Source organism: Pelodiscus sinensis, chromosome 7 (genome assembly GCF_049634645.1).
Source record: "Pelodiscus sinensis isolate JC-2024 chromosome 7, ASM4963464v1, whole genome shotgun sequence".
NCBI lineage: Eukaryota > Metazoa > Chordata > Testudines > Trionychidae > Pelodiscus > Pelodiscus sinensis.
In genome coordinates this window covers 32,368,345-32,389,305 of record NC_134717.1, presented here as the reverse complement: position 1 = coordinate 32,389,305, position 20,961 = coordinate 32,368,345, and the positions used below count along the sequence as shown (strand labels likewise).

The 20,961-nt window shown below is 43.5% G+C and overlaps 1 long non-coding RNA gene across 2 annotated transcripts; it reads right to left on the bottom strand.

The window, feature by feature from the left end:
* Nucleotides 1-11: 11 nt before the first annotated feature.
* On the bottom strand, nucleotides 12-13,160 carry LOC142830296 (uncharacterized). Of its 2 annotated transcripts, XR_012905450.1 has the most exons (5): nucleotides 12,598-13,160; nucleotides 5,513-5,649; nucleotides 3,976-4,115; nucleotides 792-919; nucleotides 12-419 (listed from the first exon to the last, which is right to left on the bottom strand). It is a non-coding gene; the product is annotated as an uncharacterized LOC142830296 (long non-coding RNA). The 2 variants fall into 2 exon arrangements; XR_012905451.1 differs by lacking the exons at nucleotides 5,513-5,649; nucleotides 12,598-13,160 and adding an exon at nucleotides 5,093-5,215.
* Between the last annotated feature and the right edge of the window lie 7,801 nt (nucleotides 13,161-20,961).

The window sequence follows — 20,961 nt, the reverse complement described above, 5'->3', positions numbered from 1 at the left end:
TATGGAGCAGAAATCTGTGATAGCATAGGGTACTGGGAAGTAGACAAACATTTTGTAGCTGTTTGCATAACCAGAGCAGTCAGACTTTTATTAGAGACAATCAAAAATAATTGTTTCTGAGATTTATCATACATGAGGACATGGAACGTGGAAAGTAAAACTGAATATTCATGTCAAGATTATTGACTTTAAAACAGACTTGGGAACTGACATCACAGTTGAAGGGACTTAAAATCACCTTCAACCCCTCCCAGAACTGAAATTACCTGACACAGCTCTGTCTAGCCCTGGAGGTTTTCTGAATGCATAGGCCAGTTCAACACAGAAACAATGTACAAAGAGAAAAGCTAGGTATTTAGAGTGTGCATGCATTCAAAGGGTCAATCTTCTCACTCCCCAGAGAGGCATCCACGATAGGCCTAGTGAGAAAAGGGGAAGAATTCAATGGAAGATTTGATATTGGACTTTTGAAAGAAGATCCTGTACAAATCAACTTGAGACAGTGCTGAACTGTATTGTGTGCGAATACAAACCTTGATTAGCTGCAGTTTTATGACAATTCAGAAGGTGTTTTTACCTGGTTGCAGTGGATTATTTTTTCCAGGTATATAGAAATAACAAAAGACGTAACATGTCACAATATTATCAAGAAATTAAAGTTCACTTTTGCTCACTTCTGCATTCCAGAACAACTTGACAGACAACAGACCGCAATTCACTGCAGTAGAATTTTAAGTCATTCTAAACAAAATATGATTTTGATCATATTACTAGTAGCCCATATTACCTACAAGTTAATAGAGTAGCTGAGTGCCTGCTGAACAGCCAAGAAAATCCCTCAGCAGGAAGATCCATTCCTCGCTCTTCTGAGTTGCATATCAACGTCAATAACTGCTATTGGTTCCAGTCCAGCACAACCCTTGATGGGAAGAAAACTCAGAACTACTATTCCAACTCTGGAAAAGAATTTTTCACAAAAGTGGACAGACATGAATACAGCAGCCAAATTGGATAAGCAAGCTAAAAGAGCCTTTTGCAACACTCAGTTAAAGAACTGCTGAATCTAGCAGCCGGTGACTATGTTTGCATCAAATTGGATGGAGAAAGGAGATGGACAACTCTTGCTGTAATAAAGGGGGAAAAAAATCAGTGCTCAGATTATATATGGTTGAGACCAACAGTGGAGAGTTCTACAGAAGCTACTGACATCTAAAGTTTGTTCCTCAGAAAGGACAATGAACAGAACAAACTCTACAGATGGCAGATGCAGAGCAAGATGACAACCACCAGAGCTAAGTGCTGCATGCTCACTCGTCCCTAGTCGGCCCGAGGGTGGGGGAGTGGCAGAGCCTCCGTGGGCCAAATCAACCTGCTTGATGGGTCGGATCTGGCCTGCAGAAGCCCTTTTGGCCACCTCTGCTATAGAATATTCTGCATTTGCACAGCATCCCATAATACATTACTCAGGATCTTTACGCCAACCATGTCAGGTTTAGACTCAAAATAAATTCCAGTGACAACAGAGAAATGCATATTCTCTCTCAGCTAGCAAGAATTATGCTACTCTTCTCTTAGTGTAATTGAAAGGCCTAAGTATATCTATTGTTTAAGACCTTGTATAAACACTGTGATTTGACTTTTGTTGGGAAAAATATCCGGTTGCAGCAGCAAAATACTTCCCTCCCAACGAGAGACGTTTTTCTTTTCTCTTCCCTTTATTGTCAACAAAGAGTCAGTATAGACACCACCCCTGCTTTTATCACTTTATACAGCCTCCAGGAAGTGTCTCACAGTGTTCACACTGAACGCGCTGGTTAGCAGATTAAATTCTGCTGCCCTGCAGCCAAGTAAACAACAATCTGCCCCTCCCCCTGGCAATCCCTAGGAATTTCCTGTTTGTTGGCTCAGTGTGGAGAAGTTTCAGTGTGGAGAGCTCAGTGTGGAGCGCGTCTGGGGCTGTTGTATCTGATCAAAATATGGGAAGAGTCTATTCAGTCTGAGCTGCACTTGACCTGTCCCTCAATATATGGGAAGAGTCTGTTCAGTCCCAGCAGCACTTGACCTGTACCTATGGCCACATTTCTTTGAGATGTGTACAAAAAGGGCTGTGATCAGGATATACTGCAGTGCAGAGCAAAGATAAAGGAGCTGAGGCAAGTATACCATAAGGCAAGGGAAGCAAGCTGTCCCTCTAGTGCTGCACCTAAGTCCTGCCAGAAGTGAGAGCTGGGATGTGTTTCTGGACATTTCCCTGAGTAGCTAATTAGTACAGTGAAACATGCATGCTGAGATCTCACAGGAATCCTACAGAGAGATCCCCAGGAAAGTTTTTTAGAGGTAATCATTAATCCCAGGCATGTTTGCAGCAATTTCTGTGGTGTATGTGTGCTTTTTTTTGTAAATGTGGAGTGAATGCACCCCCAATAACCTCTTCCAAGTAATCCGGGAAATCAGCCCCAGCATTTCCCTGGCCAGCCACAGCATGGGGGAGGGAGGCTCAGGCAGTGCGCTGCTCCTGCCTTCCCCGGCTGCTCAGAGCTTGCTTACTTGGAGGACCATTGGGGGTGCTTTCACACCGCACCCCTATCCCCTGTATGGGCCTGAATCCTCTTCTGCAGATTGCATGGCAGCACAGCTTTGTTCCTTCCCCCATTGTAGGACAATGCCCCTCCCCATTCTGCAATCACTTGTGCAGGGACCAAAGCGGCATATTGGTGAGCATCATAGTCTACACTGCATTCCTCTTTCGAGAGAGGAATGCAAATGCAGCTGAGCAAAACTGCAAATGAAGCGCAGATTTGAATTTCCCGCGCTTTGTTTGCATAATCGCGTCCGGGCGCTATTTCGAAATACCCTATTTCTAAAAAAGAAACGCAGTCTAGACACGGTTATTTCGAAAGAAAACCCTTCATTCGAAATTACCCTTAAACCTAATTTTATAAGGAGTAAGGGTTATTTCAAAGTACTTCCTCAGAGCCTCCCTGATTTCAATTGCCCCCTTCTGGGCTGCTCAAACTCAGCAGGCAAGTGTGCCCTCTCAGCGTTTTTACCCCGAGCAAACATTTTGCCTTTAGATTCACAGAGATTATGTAAGTACAGCATGCAGCTATGACCATGGGAATATTATCCTCATTAAAGTCTAACTGCCTTTCAGGCCACATTCAACTGTCATCTAGCACCTAGGCAGCCTGTTGTTGAAATGCTCCATACTTCTGTCCAGGTATCTCATGTAAGGTTTCATGAGCCTCAGCTGGGTCTGAGGATCACTATGGGCATTTCCACTCTCCCCACTACAATCCAGTGGTCTGGAGAGATAGTCCACACTTGCAGCTTTCTGTACAGGCTGGAGTTGAAGATGTGCGCATCATTCATCTTCCCAGACCACGCTGTGTTGATGTCAGTGAAACATATGGTGATCCGTAAGCACCTGCAACACCATGGAGAAGTAGACCTTCCTATTAATGTATTTTATTGCAAGATGGCCTGGAGCTAAAATTGGAAGGTGTGCACCATCAATCATTCCTCCAAAGTTAGGGAAACCTATCTCTGCAAAGCCATTCACTATTTCATGCACATTTGCCAGTCATGGTCCTTTGTTGCAGGATACAATTTATTGCTCTGTACACTTACATTAATGCAACCCTAATAGTCAATTTCCACACTCCAAATGCAATGAATTGATAGTAGTCTGAAGTTGCCAGCTTCCAGAGAGTGACTGCCACACACTTGTCTACCAAGAGGCAGCTCTTATCCTGGTGCCTTTGTGCCGCAGGGCTGGGACTAGCTCAGCACACAGTTCCAGGAAGGTGGCTTATGCATCTGAAAGTTCATCCCACACCTGCATGCTGATGCAATCTCATCAACAGTGCTGGTTTCCATAGCCCAAAAGTGCTGGTCTAACATTTGCAGTGGCTCTATGAATACCAAAAATAATGCTAAGTGGCTATTATCTATATCACACAGAATATCAGGTACCTGCAAGTCTTCCTCTGTCGGTAACTTCACAATTAGCTGTTCTGCCATGTGCAATGTCTTCATGACACTCAACAGAGCATAGGAGAGAAGTGCAGGATCCATCTCTTCTCACTACAGATGCTGGAGTGCACAGCAAAGAACTGCAGTTGAAAAAATGGCACAAATAAAAGCTGGAAATCAATGGATGAATGGACACGAAGCAATGCATGATGAGACCTTTAGCATGGTCCCAAGATGTGCTGTGCTCTGTTCCACCTAGTAACAGAAGGTGTCACCCAGCACAGTGGGATACCTACCCACAGTGCATTGCTCATGCTGTCGATGATGGTGTCCCCAATGTGGATGTAATATGTCTATAGTGTGAACAGTCTTTTGAGATTTTTTTAATGTTGACTTTTGGGTTTCAACATAGATTTGGTGGCCAAAACTTGATGGGGAGCCACTCCAAGAATGTGGTAAGTGGTCAAGAGCTGTACTGTTCCATTATATTAATGGAGGAGGTGCAGAGTCTGACATGGAGGTTGGTGCAGAAGGGAGCTTGGGGTAAGGGGCTGAGGTGCAGGAGACAGTGTGGGATTACCTGCTGTGATCCCTCCTTCTGGGGCATCTGGTATTGGTCACTGTTGGATGACAGGATACTGGGCTAGATGGACCTTTGGTCTGACCCAGTATGGCAGCTCTGATGTTCTTTTCTGGGAGGGAGTCTGGATGAAGGAGGGAGTTGTGACCTGGGGCAGGAGATTGGGGTGCAGAAGGGAGTGCAGAGTCTGGGAGGCGGTTGTGACCTGGGGCAGGGGTTGATGAGGTAGTACAGGGATTTGGGTTGTGATTTGGGACAGTAGATTGGGGGAAGGGTCTGGTAGAGGGTGTGGGTGCAGGAGGGGCTGCTGGGATCTGGACTGTGACCGGGGATAGGGCATTGGGGCACAAGGTCTGGGAAGGGGCTGTGACCTGGAGGAGGGGCATAGGAGGGGGTACGGCATCTGGGAGGGAGTTGTTATCTGGGACGGAGGTGCAGGGTTGGGGATGGGGCTGAGAGTACAGGAGGGGAAGCAGAGAGCTGGGAAGAGGGAGAGGTTGGGGTGGCAGAGGCAGGTTCTGCACAGGAGGCACTTACCTGGGCAGTTCTCAGCCAGTAGCCCAGCAGGTTCCTCAGTCAGGATCCCTTCCATTCCATGCCCCTGCCCACCACTCAGAGCACTGGGCTGTGGGGAGCGGGACCATGTGAGGTTCTGAACACTGCGAGTCCAGAGAGGGAGGGGTACTTAGTCAGCTCCCTGTCCACAAACAGGCAGCTCCCATTGGCTGGAAACCAGCCGTGAGATTGTGGTGGGGGCAGGGCATCACGGAAAGACTCTCCCCGTACCCAAGCTCTTCCCATACCCAAGTGTTCAGAGAGATGCTCAGAGCATTGTGTGGGCGCAGGGCAGGCAAAGAGCTTGGCTGAAGCTCCCACCTGTGGGCCATATTGTATATGCCCCTGGTGTAGGCAATGCCTAACTAGTTCACATGCTGATGCATAAGTGAAATGACTTACCATGCTTGCCAGTATCCTTCCTGCTCTAAACACCAGGACATCAGCACTTTTGAAGCTCTGTTTTCTGCAGCCATTTGTCTGACTTCTTAGAAATGAGCAAGTTTCTCCTTTTAAGGAGTATAACTGCAACCTGATTTCTGTTTAGATAAATAAATACATTTATTTAGAAATTGGATCATTCATCTGAAGAAGTGGGTTTTGCCCATGAAAGCTCATGATACCATCTACATGTTTTGGTGCTGCAAGACTTTTCTTTGTTTTTTAAGTTTTTTCCAATTGCAGACTGAGATGGCTTCATCTCTGAAGCACTTGTTTTTCAATCATTTGCAGCTAGGTGGCACACATACCATAATAAACACAGATCGGAGAGGCATTCATCCAGGCTGTTTTATTTGCAAATTACACGGGCCTTTGCTTCAATGTAACACATCCACTTGAGCTGCCATACTGATAGCAAAAGCACGCATATTTATTTACAAATGGTAATAATCTAAGAGGCACAATTAAGAAGAGGGTGGGTGGATTGTTTTTTATTTTTTGTTTGTTTTGTGCATTTTTGAATTGTCTTTGTAAAACACTGCTGTAAATGAAATCACCCTCTCAGCAAATAGAAACTCCAGTGAGTTAATCTAAGATAAGCATCTTTGTTGTCATTCTCACCATGTCCCTGAACTGAGATGATGATGATAGTTGGGATTTTATTACTGTGGTAGGGCCAGGGGAGTAATAAAGTTGCAGATGCTATGGGGCAACTTTAGCAAGACAAATGTTCATATTGATACAAATGAAATCCTACAGCGAGGCATAGAATAAACTGTAACAAAGCAAATTGCCATGGCAGTTAATTGAGCAAGAGGTAGCATCTATAACCTCATGGGTTAATTCAGTTTTACTTACCCACTGTGTATCAACATAGTTTTAGATGCTGCATTAGAGTATGGAGTGGGGAGGGATGTAATATTCCCTGAGTAAGTCTACTAGTCACTGTCAAACGGTGTGTAAAATTAAACACAAAATGAGAAACAGTGTTAAGAGTCAGATGTTTTCCACAAAATGCTGGCAGGGACACACAGCCATACAAAATTCAGATCCCAACCATTCTTACCTGTGTTAATATGTAACAATCAAAACGCCCAAGGAATTTCAAAAATCAAGTTTACTTTCTACTCTTTCTACATGCTGTTTGCTTACTTTTTGCACTGCTTTGGAGCTGGTTATAGCAGCACACCAAATAGTATTGTTTTTGTCTGTCTTATACCTAACTCACAAAACTCAGATTTGCTTTAGCAGGGTTTATCCTGATGCCCTTTAAAACACATATTTTTTAAATATGGGGCTACAGAACCTCACCTAATATAGCATTCTCTGCTTGATAAGATGTTATTTGATAAATGTTATTTGATATACTAATAAAGTGTTATTGTGATACTATGACCTTGCCAAGTATCCTGCTGCTTATTTGCCTCCCCCGAGCCTACACTGGATTCTTCTGCCATCTTTTTCTCATATTGTCATGTGCAAGGGTAACTGCAACTTCTTCACCTTTAACTGAAAACCTAAACTAGGGGCGGGCAAATTTTTTGGCTTGAAGGCCCCATCTCAGAATGGAAACTGTATGGTGGGTCATAAATGCTCACAAAATAGGGGCAGAGGTGTGGGAGGGGTGAGTGTTCCAGCTGGGATTGTGGGTTCTGGGGTGGGGTATGGATAGAGGGTGCAGGAGGATGTTCTGGGCTGGGACTGAGGGATTCAGATGGTGGGAGGGGGATCAGGGTGAAGTTAGAGGGTTAGGTTGTGGGAGGGGGTTAAGTGTGCTTGCTCTGGGTAGGGCCTACCTCAATGACTCTCAGAAGCCATGGCATGTCATCCCTCTGGTTCCTACATGCAGGGGTGGCCAAGCAGCTCTGTGCACTGCCCTTACCCCAGGTGCCATCCCAACAGCTCCCATTGGCTGTAGTTCACAGCCAACGAGAGCTGCAGAGCCAGCATCTGGGACTGGGGCAGTGTGCAGACCCCTGGCTGCTGCAACATGTAGGAATCAGAGAGGAAACATACTGCTGCTCTCTGGAGCCATGGCACACATGGCCCTGACCCCATTGCCCAGCTGGATTGCTGGAGTAAGGCAAGCCCCCAACTCAACTCCCCAGTGGGAGGCAGAAGGCCAGACAGGCTGGATATGACAATGAACAGATGAAGATTTTTTTTCAGCCTGCTCAATCTTTCATGAACAGATGAAGATTTTTTTCAGCCTGCTCACTTCAGGACATAGAGCATAGAAGATAAATTGGATTCCTGGTTACTGGCACTTTTATTTTTTGGGGGAGGAGAGGAGACGCAGCTTAATATTATTTGTGGTGTTTTCCTCACATTTGCCTTTTGCTATTCTCAATGACTTGCTACTATTTCAAATAAATCTTACTGACTAGAAATGGTTCTGAGCTGCAAACTTGAGATCTGGATCCAAACTTCCCCAGTATTCAGATCCCAGTTTCTGGTTTGGCTCACAGAGTGTGGCAAACAGTGGAATTCAGATTAGAATTTCCCTGAAATGTGTAGGTATTTTGCATGAGATCCAGCTCTGTAGCTATTTAATAAAAATGGGCATGTTTTTTATGGAGACATAGAATTCCAATGAAGTTTGGCTAATTTTAAAGCATGTCAAATAGTGCAAGCATCAGGGTTCTGCATATACTCTATACTCAGTTTGTTTTCAAGACAAGAATATGCCTATATTTTGGCTTTGGCAAATGCTGCCACCTGCTAGATAAGTCATTCATATAACAGATGCCACACCTTCATTTTCCACAATAGATTCTGAGGCATCTGCCCAAGTAAGACTCTGTGTCAGATCCTTGTGAAAGTATTTTAAAAAGCATCAAACCTTTCATTCTTGCTTTAGATTGCTGAAAAATTGCCACTTCCAGTGAATTCTTCTTTCTGCAAATGTAGGAAGGCAGCTGCCATGAACACATGTTCTCTTGCAGCTGGGAGACTGCATCAGTCTCTAGCTACAGTAATTATCACATCCTGGTTGTCTTTTGCCTGGCTCACCTATTGACAACCAATCAGAGAGAAGCATGTTTATTGAGGCCTAGTTTGGGAAGTGGGAGAGCAGGTGCTGGTTGTCACGGAGAACTGAGCTCTTATTTTTGCAGGTATTTGGTTTCAAGTTGTTTGTTAGATCAATTTGCAGCCAATTCTAAAAATTACCACTATGCCAATGACATGCTTAGATGATTAAATGTTGTACCAGAATGATCGGGAACAGCCAGCAAAGACTGTGTAAAGATGGAGGTTCTTATTTTGTCTTTGCCAGAGAATGGCAAATCTCATGAGTTTACTGAGTAGCTTTTTTTAGATCTGTCACATGAAGAAGAACTGGAATTTGCTCCCTATAAAGTTAGTTTGTAGATCTCCCTTATAAAAATATATTGTGGTGCAAGGTTTAAGCGGATTATAAGATCTTCTGGGCAAAGAATAAACTACTAAGTATATCTGTACAGAGCCAGGAAAACTTACCATACAGAATGAATAATAATGATATTAATTAAGGAAGCTCCCCTGTGAGATGCAGTTTGAATTGCATAAGGCAGATGTCTCCAAAGTATTTTTCTCTCCTCTCATGGGAGCCATCCCAACTTGCTTGCTATATCAGGACATGCACAACTGTAGGGATCACAGGTTTAGGACCTTCTTCTTGGAATGTTGTGCTGTGGTAAGTGCTTGGATACTGAATGGAGTGGGTCTGCAATTTTGCTCCTTTATTGCCCACCCTCACAATACAATGACACAATCCCTAGGTTATAATAATGTTCAGTGCTTATATTTTTTCACTGGGGGATCTAATGTCCTTTTCAATGCCGGTGAGTTTTGTTACTACCTTTTTTGAAAATGAGGAAGCTGAGGGTACGTCTACACTACAACGTTAATTCGAACTAACTTAGTTCTAATTAACTAATTAGAACTAAGCTAATTTGAACTAACGGATCCAGACTAAGAAACTAGTTGGAATTAGCGTTTTGCTAATTCGAACTAGCAAGTCCACATTGAGTGGACCCTGAACAGGGCTTAAGGATGGCCGGAAGCAGTGCCGGCAGGGCATCAGAGGAGGACTTAGAGCGTGGAGATGCTGTCTCAGGCTAGCCGAGGACTGTGCTTAAAGGGACCCGACCCCCACCCCGGACAGACAGTTCTCAGGGGTGCCCTGCTTGCAAAGCAGTCCTGGCATGGATTGCCCGGAGTACCCACACTGGGCACATCACACCACTCAGCCATCATCCCGGCTGCACTTGCCGCAGGCTGCCATCTGGGGAGAGGGGGCAATTGGGGGCTGCAGGAGAGCTTCCACCCCCAGAAGCCCGCAGAGCCAGCCTAGTCCTCCCCATCGGGGGCTCGTGCCCCATTCCTCCCTCACCTCCTTCCACTTACCCTGCCCTAGCCCCTCTTCTTGATGTACAAAATAAAGATAACGTGTCTTCCAAAATGGAATCTGTCTTTATTGAACAAAACTGGGGGAGACTGGGAAAAGGAGGTGGGAGAGGGGAAGAGAGAGGCTGGGAGAGGGGAGGGCAACTAAAATGATCAGGGGTTGGGAACAGGTCCCATATGAAGAGAGGCTAAAGAGACTGGGACTTTTCAGCTTAGAAAAGAGGAGATGGAGGGGGGACAGGATAGAGGTCTCTAAAAGCAGGAGTTGGGTGGAGAGGGTGCATACAGAAAAGTTCTTAATTAGTTCCCATAAAGAAGGACTAGAGGACACCAAAGGAAAGGAATGGGTAGCAGGCTTCAAACTAGTAACAGAAAGTTGTTCTTCACAAAGCAAAGAGTCAACCTGTGGAACTCCTTGCTGCAGGAGGCTGTGAAGGCTAGAACTAGAACAGAGTTTAAAGGGAAGGCTAGAACTAGAACAGAGTTTAAAGATCAAGTCATGGAGGTTGGGTCCATGGAGTGGTATTAGCCAGGGGGTAGGAGTGGTGTCCCTGCCCAAGGTTTGTGGAAGGCTGGAGAGGGATGGCATGAGACAAATGGCTTGGTCACTGTCTTCGGTCCATCCCCTCCAGGGTCCCTAGGGTTGGCCGCTGTCGGCAGACAGGTTACTGGGCTAGATGAACCTTTGGTCTGACCCAGGATGGCCATTGTAAGCTCAGGGCTCAGGATCGGGGGTCTCAGTGGACCCCCTTGATTCTCTTGCACACCTGCTCCTGGGTGGCCAGGCTGGCAGCTCTCCTGCCCTAGCTGGCCACTTTCCTGTGCCTAGTGCAGAGATCATGGACAAGGTCCACGATGTCTGCACTAGCCCAGGCGGGTGCCCGCCTCTTGCGGTCCCGGGCAAGCTCCCGGGAGCCGCCAGCCTGGTTCCGGGAAGAGGGGGAGGGCTGGGGGGCATCGGGTGGGTGGCTCGATCCATGCCAGGTGCAGGGTCTGCTGGTTGGGTGCTGGCAGACTTGCACCTGGCACGGGCACCGTAGCCAGCCCGTGCTCCTTTAAGGTGTCCGGGGCCGGGAGGGGGGCAGAAGAGTTTCCCTGATGTTGGCCAGAGTGGCCACCAGGGAAAGCTGGGAAGGGCTAGCCTCCCACTAGTTCGAATTAAGGGGCTACACACCCCTTAATTCGAACTAGCTAATTCGAACTAGGCTTAATCTTCGTAAAATGAGGTTTTCCTAGTTCGAACTAAGCGCTCCGCTAGTTCGATTTAAATTCGAACTAACGGAGCGCTAGTGTAGCGCCTATGAAAATTAATTCGAACTAATGTCTGTTAGTTCGAATTAACTTTGTAGTGTAGACATACCATGAGGGTGCAAAGTTTAAGTCATTTGTCCAGGTTTTCCACCATAAGTCAATGCCAGAGCTGGTCTTCTGATTCTTAGTTCCCTACTCTATTGAATGGAAGGGGCTGCCTCCCTAGGAAAAAAAGGATAAACCATAACTGGAATTTGCAGCTTAGAAATAAATACATTGGATAGCTCAGCTAAAGTGAAATAAAAGCTTAGACTGGTTCTCAGATGCCAGCTCAGGGGATGATGCAGAACTGGGTGGGCCATGATCTTATTTAGTTCATGGATTATTATTTTATACTCTAAATAAGATATGTTGGTAAATAGTCTATCTTTACTTCCCCACAAGCTGGGGAACATTTCAGGCTAGGTAAACTGGTTCATTGGTTTGAGACATGCAGAGATATTTTGAGAAGCATCCTGAAATGATACTCTATTGGCCTCACTCTCTTGAATGACAGTGTATTAGTGGGCATTAAAAAGGTACTGTACACTGAGCCTGGTTTTTTGAATGGTTCAACAGATAAAAGGGATGAGTGTTAGCAAGAAAACGTGTGTGCAATGAAAGGAATAAATTAGCAAGTCTGAGTATCAGCCAGACATCATGTCACTGCAATATGAAAGTGACAGTGGTGAAGGGCATGTTTCATCCCAAACCTCTCCACTATGTCCCCACCCAATTTCTGTGTATGTCAACAACTTTAAAATCTAGATGTATTGTATGGCTGAGCAAACAGGACTCGACTGTGTACAGCATTCTATGCAGTGGCTATTTAATAAAATATTTAAAACAAAAATAGAGAGGGTAGGACACATCCTGGGTTCATAAGTGTAGGGAATGGAAGAAACTGAGAGCACATAGAAGAAACTATAAGGAACATATGGCCTCAGCTTCCAGTCTCTGAGGCCAAGGCAACAATGCCAAAATAAGGTGAGTTCTGCACTGGTAGGAGGTGTTTCTTGTGGAGGACAAAAATGGGGAAAGAAATAATCTATAGTGCATTTGCATATCCTTCTGTTCTCTATCTGACTTTAGGGAAAGGCCTTTTTAATGGAAATACTTGGTCCAGATGATCAGCTCTATTATTTGAAGGCTACAGCAGTCAGGCTCAGGCAATAAATCTCTGCTAATCATCTGAACAGAGTAGTTTCATTGGGAAAAGGGCTTTCTAGAAGCAAGTATCTCTCTAACATATAGGATAAACGTAAACACTAATTTGATGTGCAATCTAGACTATTGTCAACAATCTTAAGGGTTCAAAATAAAGGAATAAGACATTTGTCATATTCCATGTACTATTAATAACTCACCCCTTTCACTCCATAAGAAACAGGCAGCTCCACTGCAACTCTATTCACAGACGCTATTAAGACCAGCAAGTACTTAATGCTTTTTCCATCTGCAGCAAGACAAAAACAGGCATGTTCTTTATACAGCTCTAAAGGATACACATTCTGTTCTGCTACCCACAGCTCAAACTGTGGAGTAGACTTCTCCCCTCCCTCCCTCAGATTTAAACTGGCACATTGAGCCACTGAACATATGTATTTATCTAATCATGCTGTGCTAACCATATCCCTTTACATAATATTTCAATTTCCATGGAGAGAGGCATAGCCAAGTTTTAGCTTACCTTAAAACAAATAATCACTGTTAGATAGTTTCGTAAGAACAGGTATTTGTTAAATAAGAGAATGTGTTTGTATAGACATTCAAAATAAACAGTCTCTTTTGGTTTCAAAACCAGATCTGAAATGTTTAAATGAAATACAAGTTAATAATCTCCCATCTATCTATAATAAAGAATGTGTCATGACAAAAACAGTAGATATTTCCAACTCAATTAGTTCACCATTATTATTATTTTGTCCTTTGGGAGATCTTTTCTGCGTGCTTATGTTAGGAAGTTCAGATCACATTTAATATACTTGTATCATAAACTGTTCCTTTGAGTTCAAAGGCATCTGAACATAGGAGAACACTAATGCTCATGCTTTTAGAAAATAGGGGAAAACATTCACAAACCTGCTATTTGTGCCTATAACTAAAGCAAATTAAAAAACTCTACAACACACACCATAACTGCACTCCTGCAAACATGTAACTCTTACACCGCCCAAGCCAGTCCGTCTTTAAAGAGAGATATTGGAAGTATTTATGTTCCAATTCTTGTGTAATGATAATAACTCTGGCTGTTTGTGCTTTCTCAAATAAATAGCCTGTGAACAGTAATGATCAAAATAATACAAGCATATGAGAAGGAAATTTACTTGAAAGTTCCACACACTTAATCACAATGCCCTTCCCATAGTGGAAATTTCAAAAGTTATCTTTACTCTGCTTAATAATTCTCTAAACTACGTATTTTTATATACAAATTAAGTCTCAATAGGGATGTCACAGATTTGTTTTATTGTTTTCTTGATTTTCAAATTTCTCTGTTTTCCAGTCACTCAGCATTTCTGCTTTATATCATCAATAAAAACACTGAGAAACATAGTATTTTGTTTTTTATTATCTTGTTCATTTCAGAACACTAGAGAAAAGATGTGCAAAGCTATTGATGAGAGAGAGAGAGAACCACAAGAAGAGTATCACAGTTACTAGCTTTAAAACAACATAGACATAGTTTAATGACTTACTTTCCTGCGTAGCACATTGGTACATGTAGTGATATAGGCAGACAACTTACATGCTCAAAGCATTATAGCTGAAATCTTAGTGTAACAACTCAGGCAAAATACGTTATTAGAGAAGCATATGAGAATAAATACTAAGCCAGAGTTAGACAAGCTTATCTCAAGCATCTATGGACCAAAGAAATTCAAATCTCATCAAGGGTGCCTTCTTTTTTTAATGAACCATGACTACACACATTAATAGGAACCTTACTGCAGTCTCAGAGGACATAGAACCAGGACTATTCATCACCTAATGATCAGGCCTCTAACACTTAAGCTAAAAAGAAAGTCTTTGAGATGTAAGTAGCAGGCTGCCTTAATCGGGAGAACCTAAACTTGCTCACACTCATGAAGTCAGTGTGTTACACTACTCATATGCTATTTACAACTATGCTATTCTTAGACAAATGCTATAAGATTGTCTAATACCTTTGGTCTTCAAAAGTAAGCAGACCTGTGCTCCATGTTACCTTTTATAGCCAACCAGAGAACGCCTCATTCACAATTGTTTTGTGTCTTATGTCTTGAGTAGTTATTGACATTCCTGCTCAGTAGATGTAAAACACTCCCAAGCTTAGAATTGTGATATTTTATGTTCATGGAGGCAGCATGTTAATGGCTACACAAACTGTGAGGTACTGGTGTGTCAGATACAGAAAATCTCAATGTGAGTCTTAACCAAGCCATATTGAGACTAACCTCTCTCAAACAGTCTGATTTCAAGTCAAGCTTTGCTGCTTATAGTGACCATGACAAGATAGCTCTGAGCTGAAAAAAAACCCTCCAAAGCACATCAAGTACTGGTAAATTAAAGTGTTTGCTGTTTCCTATTGGCTGGCCTCAGCAACAGGACTATTTGATTTTTCAACTTTTACAAGCTCTTGTTGGAAATACAAAAAAAAAGAAAAAAAAAAGACTTCCTGATAGATTTTCTCTCTCTCTCTTTTCTTTAAATGAAATGGCTATCGCTAACATTTTGTTTTTTAGAGATAGATAAGTGGGTCCCATGCTTTGGTGTTATCCTATGGCCCAAATAGGATTCTGATTCTGGTTCCCTTTGTTGTTCTTAGAGAGACTATAAGTAGCACAAGAAAGAATACAATCTAGTGATTCTGGATAAACAATGGATTATTTCATGTAGACAGACTCATTGCATTATTAGTAGTTATTTCATGCTAACCATTGAAACTAAAAAATGACAGCAGCCTAAATCTGCTTTGCTAGCTCCAAGACACAGTATTTAGTTCAACATGACCAGCTGTGAGTTACTCTAGAAATGTTGGGTGGAATTCTGCCCTTGCAGGCATGCCTGGGGCTCCCACTGAATTCAATAAGTGCATATTGGAGGTAGCAGCACCTGGAGAAAAAAGCAACACACTGTCTTTCAAATCCCAAGATCACATACAAAAAGCCAATGGCAGAACTAATGATCAAATCTTGGTCTTCTGAATGAGATGGATCAAGACATGGTGCTTCTTTTATTTAGGTAGCTTATTGGTCTGACCCTCACTAAACAGAAAAGAAAAATCATTTGGGAAGCCACTTTTCTCATTTGTAAAATTTAAAAGATCTATGGCTGCAAAGTGCTATATAAATGGTAAGTATTATTAAAGGGCAGTATTTGATACCGTCTCAGACTTTTGCATATAAAGAAGTGAAATCGGCTATTCTATCTGCTTTGGATTTAGTCCTGCTGTCTGAGTACCACACTATATTCTCTTCTAATTAAGTTCTCTGTGAAATGATATAGTGAAAAGATAGGCTGTATAGTAAGTACAGAAGGTAGAATGGTGAGATTATTCCGGATTTCTCTTGGAAGGAGGGCTCATACGCCGAGGCTATGTCTAGGGAAATTTTTTGTGGAAGAGCAGACATGCTCTTTTGGAAGCCCTGCCATGATGAATAAGGGCTCTTCCGAAAGAGGTGTTTTTTCTGAAATTTGGCCCAGCATAGATGGCCCAAATTTCAGAAAAGTCTCTTCCAACAAAACCATCAGAAAAAGGTATGCAATTTGCGTAGCACATTTTGCGGGATAGGCAAACTTTTTGGCCTGAGGACCACATCCCAGAATGGAAATTGTATGATGGGCCATGAAAACTTACACAATTTGGGGGTTGGGGGTGCAGGCTTTGTAGTGGAGCCATAAATGAGGTTGGACTGTTGGAGAGGGTTCTGAGCTGTAGCAGGAAGTTGGGATGTGGGCGAGAGTGAGGGGTTTGGGGTGCAGGATAATGCTTTGGCCTGGGACAGAGGGGAGGGGGATCAGAGTGGAATAGGTTATAGGGATTCAGGGACAGAGGTGCAGGCTCCAGATGGGAATGCAGCTTTTGGGGTCCAGCTGGGGATGAGGAGTTTGGAGTGCTGGAGGGTTGGATCATGGGAGAGGAATCAGGCCTGGGGCAGGAGGTTGGGACATGGGTCGAGGTGCAGGCTCCAGCTGGTGCCTTACCTCCAGCAGCTCCCATAAGCAGTGGCATGTCCCCCTCCAGCTGTGACAACTCCATAGTTCCTATGGGGTGGTTTCCAGCCATCGGGAGATGCAGAGCCAGTGTTTGCAGTGGGATCAGTGTGCAGAGCTTCCTGGCTGCTCTTATGCACAGGAGCTGGAGGGGAAACATGCTGTTGCTCTTGGCAGGTGCATGGGGCCATGGCACATGCAGAGTGGTGGAAGCCTCTGACCCCACTCCCTGTCCGGAGCTCCAGAACAGTGCAAGCCATGGAACCCCTTCCCAGCAAGAGCTCGAGGGCGGGATTAAAAGGTCTGATAGGCTGGATACAACCCTCAGACTGTAGTTTGCCCAGACCTGCTACAGAAAATTATTTACTTTCTGGACCCTTACATGTATCGCATGGTTTTTTTAGTTCTTTTCTTGCAAACTCGTGCAGCTGCTCTAGTGGGTTCCAGGGGATACCTCTATGATAACATTGGCCAGGTCATTCAGAAGTCAGAACTGGGTCCTTAGAAATGGATCTTAGAAAGGGTCAGTGCAAGTTGTAGCACACAGGTATAATAAACTCTAATCCACTGAGAGAAGCCTAGACTTCCCTCTGGGTATAGCATTGACAGGATGCTAGAAAGTCACAGTACTACCAACTTTGGGCATTCAAGAATAATGAGATTGGCTTCAAACTCAGTTTAAAATGTAAAAGTAATGCCACTTTAAGGTTCTTTTGGTCTTCTGGTTTTGTAGACTTTAAAGGTTCCATTAGTAAACTTGTTACAATGATGGTTCTGTATGTTACTATCTCAAAGATTGTGCATATTCATATAAATGCAATGAAATACCAGCAAATGAAAGTGGCCTTATTTTCTGTCTTTACACAGTGACAACTTCGTTCCAGTTCAAAGATATGTCTTTGCCCGAGAGTGATGCAGTCTAGTATCCTTTCTACATAACCTTTCTGACCACAGTTTTCCTAGCTGGAAAATGAGTTTAATAATAATAGTCAGACTTATCTAAATGAATTAAAATGGGAGGATTAATCAGTTAGGACTGATTTCTGCTGCTCTTACTTATGTTGAGAACTGCTATTGAAATCAATGATAAAACTCGCTGTGTCAAGAGTGGCAGAATCTTGCCCTGGGAGTTTTAAATGGTTAAGTATTTTCAATGTAGGATGTTTATTTAGTGAGAGCTAATTAAAATTGTCAAATGCTTCAGCCCTACTGGTTGATAAAAGTTCAACTTAAAATCTAATTATTCATATTCATGAGAATAATCAAGAATTAATCAGTCATAGGATCAGAGGCTAACATAGAAAATGAATAAGTTGAAAATTACTTAGACAAAATTGATGTCTTCAAGTTACCAGGGCCTGCATTGTGGAATACTCAAGGAGCTGACTGAAGATATAACTGAGCCATTAGTGATTATCTTTGAAAGTCATGAAGAGATTCCAGAAAACTGGAAAACAACAGATGTTGTACCCTTCTATAAAAAAAGGGAAGTAAGGAGAACCTGGGGGAATTATAGACCAGTCAACTTAACTTCCCAGAAAGATAACAGAGCAAATAATTAAGTAATCATTTTGTAAGCTTCTAGAAGATAAGTAACACTCTGCACAATTTTGTCAAGAACAAATTGTGTCAAGGCAACCTGACAGCTTTCTTTGACAGGGTAATGAGACTTATGGATGGGGGGGGGGAGAGGGGGGCTAGCAGTAGAGGTGGAATATCTTGACTTTAGTAAAGCTTTTGAGACTGTCTCCCATGACCTTCTCATAAATAAACTAGGGAAATGCAGTCTACTATAAAACTACTATAAAATGGGTGCAAAACTGGTTGGAAACCCATTTCTAGAGAGTCGTTACCAAAAGGACGTAATGAGTGGGGTCCACAGAGATCAGTTTTGGGTCTTGTTCTCTTCAATATCTTCAATGTTTTAGATACGACATAGAGAGAATACTTATAGGCTACGTCTACACTGCAGGCTTTTTGCGCCAGAACTGTTTTGAGCAAGAGTTCTTGTGCAAAAGGTCTTGTGCAAGAGCGTGTCCACACTGCCATGTGCTTTTGTGCAACAGATGTGCTTTTGCACAAGAGCATCCATGGCAGTGTGGATGCTCTCTTGTGCAAGAAAACTCTGATGGCCATTTTAGCTTTGTCCACATTTTAGCTAGTGCCCGTCCACACTGCCTTCTTGCTCAAGAGCTCTTGCGCAAGACGGCTTATTCCTCGTGGGGAGAGGAATAACTCCTGTGCAAGAGGCCCTCTGTTCCGAGGCTTTACTGTAAATGTACTTGCGCAGGAGTGCGCGTGCAGCGTAGATGCTCCTCAAGTTTAGAAGTAGCCATAAAGTTTGCTAAATATACCAAGGTGGGCGGGGTTGAAAGTTCTTTGCTGAATAGGATTCAAAATGATCTGGAAAAAATGGAGAAATGATCTGAGGTAAACAGGATGACATTCAATAAGGACAAATGCAAAGTACTGCATTGAAGAAGGACTAATCTGCTGCACACATACAAATTGGGAAATGACTGCCAAGGGAAAAATACTGCAGAAAGGGATCTCAGGGTTATAGTGGAACACAAGCTAAATAGGAGTCAACACTGTAAAACTCGTTCAAAAAAACCAAACATAATTCTGGGATGTATTATCAGGAATGTTGTAAGCACAACGTAAGAAGTAATTCTTCCATTCCACTCTATGCTGATTAGGCCTCAACTCAGGGGTGGGCAAAGGGGCCTCCGCTGGCCAGATCTGGCCCTCCAAGTGGGAGGATCTAGCCCGCGGACATCCTGCTGCTTCCCTGCCCCCTTTTAGGGCAGGGGCAGGGAGTGAGAGACTTTGTATGCATCTCCCGCCCCCAGGCCCTGATTGGCATGGGGGCGGGAGAGCGTGCAAAGTCTCCCTCTGCCCTGCAAGGGGCATGTGACACTTAGAGTAAAAGTGCTGCATGCTCCTTTCAGGGTGGGGGCAGGAGGCCCATGAGGTCTCCGCCAGCCCTTTCACTAAAGTGCCATGTGCCCCTTGCAGGGTGGGTGCAGGGAGCGAGAGACTTCACACATTCCTCCTGCCCCCAGGCCCTGATTGTTCTGGGGCTGGGGAGAATTTGCAAAGTTTCCTAGGGTCCTGCAAGGGGGAAGATGCCTAGAGGGAACCATCAGTTATTCAGAACAGCTGGCAGTTCTCTCTAGGCATGGGGAGGGCAGGGGCAAAGACTTCATGTGCTCTCACACCCCAGGCCAATCAGGGTCTGTGGGAGGGGGAACAGGAAAGTATCCTGGCCTCTCCTCTTCCTTCTGGGGAGACCTGGGGCCACTTCATAAATTAGCAAAGTGCCCCCCCCTGTAAAATTATTGCCCACCCCTGCCTCAACTGAAGTATTGTGTCCAGTTCTGGGTGCCACATTTCAGGAAAGATGTGGACAAATTGGAGAAAGTCTAGCGAGGAGTCACACAAATGATTAAAGGTCTAGAAAACATACCTTGTGATGCAAGATTGTGTTTCTTTAGTCAGGAAAAGAGAAGACTGAGGGGATATAATAGTTTTCAAACACATAAAAGATTAGTACAAGGAAGCAAGGCCAAGAAGCAATGGGTTTAAATTGCAGAAAGGAAGGTTTAGGGGAAAAATACCAACCTGTCAGGGTTGGTAAATGCTGGAATTGATTTCTTAGGAAGTTGTGGAATCTCCATTATTGGAAATTTTTAAGAGCTAGCTGCCAAACACTAAGTCCTACCATTAGAACTGGACCAGATGATCTCTCAAGGTCCTTCCAGTCCTATGATTCTACGACATGTGCAATCAGAACATACACTCAAACATCAACCAGTGTCTGATAACAAAACTCTTTACATCTTCAAGGCCCTGCACTGGCATAAATTGATTAGTTCTCAGATCACTCCAATGAGGTAAAAAAGTCAGTATTACTGTGACTATTTTACAGATAGAGAAACAAAGAGAGAATCAATAGTAGAACCAGGATTGATACTCAAGAGCCTCCCCATCACCCTCTGTGCAGCCCAGTAGGCTATTCTCCTCTGACTGGCTGACACAGCAAACAAGTCTGATTAAACCCTATCCGAATGCACCTGTTCAATAGCCCCGTGGTATGTAGCTGTCCTACCTCAACTTTTTTTTTTAAAACCAAACTATAATTTTACAGCCAATATAAAACACATACTGTAGTATATTCCATTGAAAGTATTGCTTGGCAGTATACGATTAACCACTGTGAATGCCTGAAAACTGCAAATACTTACAGAACTGCTCACGGGTCAGCTAAAACCATTCCTGCATGTGGGCAAAGGAATATTTGAAAACCATCACTGTTGGAGCCGACAAGGTGTCCATTGCCTAGAACCTCTGCCTGGGACTTAATGAAGTCCTTGAAATGACTAAAAAAATTACACCATTTAAAAAAAATTACATAGAAAAATCAATCAAAATCCATTTACCATCTTTGGTGCAGACACCTTTATCTCCATATGGCTTCTAACAATCTGCTCAGATATGTTTGAGTTAAATGGTTGTTTACATTCACTAGTGAG